The sequence below is a fragment of the Columba livia genome, chromosome 10 (genome assembly GCF_036013475.1).
Source record: "Columba livia isolate bColLiv1 breed racing homer chromosome 10, bColLiv1.pat.W.v2, whole genome shotgun sequence".
In the NCBI taxonomy this organism is placed as follows: Eukaryota; Metazoa; Chordata; class Aves; order Columbiformes; family Columbidae; genus Columba; species Columba livia.
In genome coordinates, this window is record NC_088611.1 from 23,230,801 (window position 1) to 23,236,649 (window position 5,849).

Consider the following 5,849-nt stretch of genomic DNA (forward strand, 5'->3'; position numbering starts at 1 on the left):
AGAAGCCGAGGAGTCCCTTTGAGGTGAGAGCTTCGGGTGCAGGAAAGGTTCAGTAGCAGCTGCAGTAGAAAGTTGGTTTGTCATCAGGTTTCATTTGTTGATTCAGTTCCAGGTGCTTTGCATTTTCCAATAATTCTTGACCACGATGAAGATGGAGTGTCAGTTGTTGTATCTTATTTTTTATCTGCTCCCTAGAAATTCTAAGTTGGTCTCCATACTGAGTCTCATTGTTGATGCAAGAGCAGTAATAAAGTGCAGGTGCTGTCATTTCAAGTGAGACTCTAGGTAATTTGATAAGGTGGTGGGTGGGGCTGGGGTGATTGATCCCTCCCCTTTCCTAGGGGATTGTGGGAAGGGGTGGGCGAGGCTCAGGGTATTTGAGCCCCAGTCCCCTGGCAGGGAGCTCATTCGGCTCCAGGACCGCTTCGGTGATGGTTCTCTGTCGCTCCTTCGGCAGCCGGCAGGTTTTGAGCCGTTTAAGCTACGTGGGCAGCCGTCTTAGGAGAAGCCGAGGAGTCCCTTTGAGGTGAGAGCTTCGGGCGCAGGAAAGGTTCAGTAGCAGCTGCAGTAGAAAGTTGGTTTGTCATCAGGTTTCATTTGTTGATTCAGTTCCAGGTGCTTTGCATTTTCCAATAATTCTTGACCACGATGAAGATGGAGTGTCAGTTGTTGTATCTTATTTTTTATCTGCTCCCTAGAAATTCTAAGTTGGTCTCCATACTGAGTCTCATTGTTGATGCAAGAGCAGTAATAAAGTGCAGGTGCTGTCATTTCAAGTGAGACTCTAGGTAATTTGATAAGGTGGTGGGTGGGGCTGGGGTGATTGATCCCTCCCCTTTCCTAGGGGATTGTGGGAAGGGGTGGGTGGGGCTCAGGGTATTTGAGCCCCAGTCCCCTGGCAGGGAGCTCATTCTGTTCCAGGACCGCTTCGGTGCCGGTTCTCTGTCGCTCCTTCGGCAGTCGGCAGGTTTTGAGCCGTTTAAGCTACGTGGGCAGCCGTCTTAGGAGAAGCGGAGGAGTTCCTTTGAGGTGAGAGCTTCGGGCGTAGGAAAGGTTCAGTAGCAGCTGTAGTAGAAAGTTGGTTTGTCATTATGTTTCATATGTTGATTCAGTTCCACGTGTTTTGCATTTTCCAATAATTCCTGACCACGATGAAGATGGAGTGTTGTTTTTTGGTTTGTATTGCTGTATTAATAGCTGTTAATGTAATCTTTTCTCCTAGAAGAGTGTCTTGTCTCCAGAACCTTTGCAGTGGTCCCTGGTAGAACATTCAAATGTATCTCCTTGAACTCAGCCAAAGTGAGCAATGACTTGTAGTCTAGTACTGACAAATATTATTTGGGTGCTTAATTGTACGTATGTCTTTGCTTTCCTTATTGTAGGTGGTGACGGGGAAAGTGACAACTGCAGGAAGATCACCGTTAGCCCACGTCGTGTTTTCCTCTGTTGAAGATGGATTTGGTCTCTCAGCCCTCTAAAAGTTAAGTGGAGGCACGAGGGCTTGGAAGGGGCTGGGAATCGCAGGGAGGGTTTTAAGTTCTGAGACAGAAAAGGGCAGTCCCCTTTGGGCAGAGAAATGGGGTCAGACAACTTTATAGTGCGATGCCAGCGTGTGCCGGGCAGGGCCGCTCCAGCCCGCGTCTGTTGTCGTGTAGTTTGGGGAGCGTGCTTCGTGTCTGTCAGACGATCTCGGGTATCATTGCGTTCCAGGGGCAAGAAAGTCATTTCAAGCGCCATCCCGGGGTCTGGAAAGCCGGTGCCGATCGACGTAGCGCTAATCGGCTGCTGGTTTTCTTGTATCAGCAGTCGAAAGGGTACACGGTTCTTGTATCTTGAATGTTTTTTGTCAGTTGTGTTTTATGGTGTAGTTCTGGGCTGCAACAGCAGCTCTCATCTCTGCTTATCCAGTCTAAGGGACTGGCACTTCTTCCCAGCATCTTGAAGGTTTTAAGTTTTGCAGCAGCTTCTCGTATTTGTGCCGTCTCCGCATGTTTGCGCCAGGGCTGCCGTCTCGTAAGAGTCCGTGACGTTCGGCTCCTTTTTTTTCTGGGGTGGCATTAGAGGCTCCTCGCCTCACCACTGCCTCCCCGCAGGTTATTTTTATCGTTGCCGTCTCTGATTTGGAGTTATTTTTGTTGTGGAGCATTTTTGGTGTTATTGCTGTCGGGTCGTCTATAGTGTTGTGTGGAGCATCTGTCTAAGCACGTGCGCATTTGGCTCGGAGCTGCTCTGCCCGGAGGTGTAGAGTTAGGAGCGGGTGGACCGAGCTTTAGGAGTCCACGATTGATCTGTGGACATGTTATCCTGCGTAGGCATAGGCTGTGCGGTCATCTGGGACGGAGTAGCTGTGGGCAGGGGAGCGGACAGTCCGTACCGCAGTGGTTTTTGGGACTCAATTAGACCTTATTGTGTGATTCCTGAATAGAAAGCAGACCTGTGGAATGGTCAAGCTGTTGATGAGCTCCTGGTTACCTTGTTGAATACCTTGATTTCAGATGCAGAGGGACAACTTGGCACGAAAGAGCGACGGAGGAGGCGAGCCGAGCGCCGTAAGCAAGCAGGTCGGTGCGTGGTGGGAGCAGGAAGCTGTGCCGTGTGGCTCCAGCTAAGTTTGGTCGTTTCTATGTTCTCTAGGTGCGAAGCAAAGTGGAAAGCTGGGTATCGGCAGCGCAGCTCCTCTGGCAAGGTGAGCATGGAGCCGTGGTAGGGGCGAGGAGGAGCGTGGGGCCAGGGATTTATTCGAAGAGCTACGGATCTTTTTGTTTCTCGCCGTCTTAGGCGTCACAAGCGATGAGGGTTTGTGACCGCGCCCGCGGCACGGAACGCCGTGGAACTGAGCGGGAGGTGGGTGTCGCGGAAGGGGTCGGAGTCTACCCCACGGCACCGTGTGCCGGTACGGCTTAACGAGCGTGTGTTTTCTTGTGTTCCTGTAGATGTTGAAGAGGAACCCAGCGATGCAGGAAGATCCCTGTTAGCGCGTGTGGCGTTTTCTTCGTCGAAGATGGGTTAGGTCCCTCGGCCCTCTGAAAGCTAAGTGGAGGCACGGGGGCTGGGAAGGGGCTGGGAATCGCAGGGTTGGGGTTAAGTTCTGATAAGGGCCGTCCAGGAACAGTTCCCCTTGGGTGGGTAAAGTGTCTGGGGACCTTTACAGTGTGATGCCAGGGTGTGGCGGGCAGGGCAGCTCCAGCCTCTGTCTGCATTGTGTAGTTTGGGAAGCCTGTCTCGTGACTGTCCGATGATCCTGGGGTCTCGTTGCGCTCCAGGCGCACAGCATGTATCTCGGGTGCCATCCCGGGATCTGGAATGCCAGTGCCAATTGGCTTGGTGTCAATTGGGTCCTGGATTCTTGTATCATCAGCCGAAAGTGTGGGTAGTGGTTTCATTTTTCATGTTTCTGGTCAGTTGTGGTTTACGGTGTAGTTCTGGGCCGCATCATCAGCGGTTGTGCTCTGTATGCATCCAGTCTATGGGACTGGCACTTTAAGATGCTGGGAAGAAGTTCTTAGTTTTGCAGCAGCCTTGCGTGTTTGTGCCAGTGCCACCATTTCTTAAGGGGCCGTGATGTTGGGCTCTTATTTTTTTCTGGGGTTGCAGTAGAGACTCCTTGCCTCACTGCTGCCTCTCTGCAGTTTCTTTTGATTGATGTAGTCTCTGTTTTGGAGTAGTTCTTGTTATACAGCACTTTTGGTGCTGTTGATGTGTTGTCTATAATGTTTTGAGGTGCGTCTGTCTGTGCACGTGCACATTTGGCTCGGAGCTGCTGTGCCCGGAGGCGTGGAGTCAGGGGTGGGTGAATGGAGCTCTAGGGGTGCACGGTTAATCTGTTGACACGTTAAACTGCATTGGCAAAGGTTGAGCCGTCATCTGGGATGGAGTAGCTGTGGGCAGGGGAGCGGACTGTCCCTTCTCCAGTGTTTTGGAGACCTAATTAGAGCTTCTGGTGGGATTCGTAAACAGAAAGCAGACCTGTTGGATAGTCAAGATGTTCATGAGCATCTGGGTGACTTGCTGAATACCTTGATTTCAGATGCAGAGGGACAACTTGGCAAGAAACAGTGAGGAAAGAGGTGAGCTGAGCACGGTAAGCAGGTGGGGCGGTGTGTGGTGTCAGAGGGAAGTTGTGCCTTGTGCCTTTATACTGTGTGCTCGCTCTGCTTAGTGTGTGTGTGTTTTCTTGTGTTGCTGTAGATGTTGAGGAGGAACCTGGCGATGCTGGAATATCCTTGTCAGCGCACGTGGTGTTTTCTTTTGTTGAAGATGGATTCAGTTTCTTGGTCCTCTGAAAGCTAAGTGGAGGCTGGGGTGCTGAGAACGGGCTGAAAACTGCAGGGAGGGGAGTAAAGTTCAGTTTGGGGCAAGGGTTATCCAGGAACAGTCTCCTTTGGGCAGGTGAAGGGTCTAGGGAATTTCACAGTGCGATGCCAGCGTGTGCCGGGCAGGGCAGCTCCAGCCTGCGTCTGCGTTGTGGTGTAGTTCGGGAAGCCTGCCTTGCGCCTGTCAGCCGATCCTGGGGTCTCGTTGCGTTCGAGGGGCACGAAAGTTTACTCGGGTGCCATTCTGGGATCTGCAACACCGGTTCCGATTGTCGTAGTGCCAATTGGGTGCCGGTTTTGTCCTATCGGCAGGTGAAAGAGTGGTAGGTTCTTGTGTTTTGGATGTTTCTGGTCAGTTGTGTGTTATGGTGTCGTTGAGGGCTGTGTTGGCAGCTCTGCTCTCTACCCATCCAGTCTTGGGGACTGGCACTTCTTCCCAGCATATCGAAGCGTTTGCGCCAGTGCCGCCGTCTCTGTGTGTTTGCGCCAGTGCCGCCGTCTCTGTGTGTTTGCGCCAGTGCCGCCGTCTCTGTGTGTTTGCGCCAGTGCCGCCGTCTCTGTGTGTTTGCGCCAGTGCCGCCGTCTCTGTGTGTTTGCGCCAGTGCCGCCGTCTCTGTGTGTTTGCGCCAGTGCCGCCGTCTCTGTGTGTTTGCGCCAGTGCCGCCGTTTTGTAAGGGGCCCTGAATTTTGGCTCCTTTGTTTTCTGGGGTTGCAGTGGAGGCTCCTTGTACACCAGTGCCTCCCTGCAGGTTCTTTTGATCAATGTGTGTCTGGTTTGGAGTCGTTCTCATCGCTGGGTGTTGTTGGTGGCATTGCCATCATGTTGTCTATAATGTTCTGTGGAGATTCTGTCTGAGCGGGTGCGCTTTTGGCTCGGAGCCACTCTGCCCTGACGTGTGCAGTTAGGGGTGGGTGGACTGATGTCTAGGAGTCCACGGTTCATATGCTGACATGTTCAATCGTGTAGGCAAAGGTCGTGCAGTAATTTGGGATGGAGTAGCTGTGGGCAGGGGAGTCAATAGTCCTTTTAGTGGTGTTTTGGTGTTGTTACTAATGACATTGACTAGTGTTTTCTGTGGTGTGCTCTTTTTTCAGAGATGAAGTGTGTTTTAATGAAATGTTTTTTCTTTGCAGGTGATCACGTTGTCAATGAGTCACTTACTTGTAAAAAGGCATTTTGTTAGGCTATGTAACACTCAGTTACAGCTTTTTTTTTTGGATGGTAACAAAAGAAGCTACAGACTCTGATCAACACCTGTGGGATAAGGTCTGCTTTACACTTTTTTGAAGACCTAGGTTTATTTGTGTGAAAATGCCACATTTGAGGCTGGCAGGAAGATCCTACGGACGGTAAACAAAATCTACGGCTGCGAGGAGCCAAGTCCAGTCTGAGATCAGCGCAGAGGATCTACTGAGAAGCAAGGAGACCAGACTCAGCTATTGCTGCTGCACTGACTCTCAATCTAGAGGGGTGGGTGAATAGTTTGTAAGGGTATAAATACCCAGGGATTTATATTCTTGCCTGGGACTTTAGCA

The 5,849-nt window shown here is 51.2% G+C and overlaps 1 long non-coding RNA gene across 1 annotated transcript; it reads left to right on the forward strand.

The window, feature by feature from the left end:
• The first annotated feature begins 413 nt into the window (after nt 1-413).
• Nucleotides 414-4,555, forward strand: LOC135580429 (uncharacterized). The gene is made up of 5 exons (XR_010474964.1): nt 414-526; nt 1,383-1,480; nt 2,496-2,561; nt 2,635-2,686; nt 2,934-4,555. It is a non-coding gene; the product is annotated as an uncharacterized LOC135580429 (long non-coding RNA).
• Nucleotides 4,556-5,849: the final 1,294 nt, after the last annotated feature.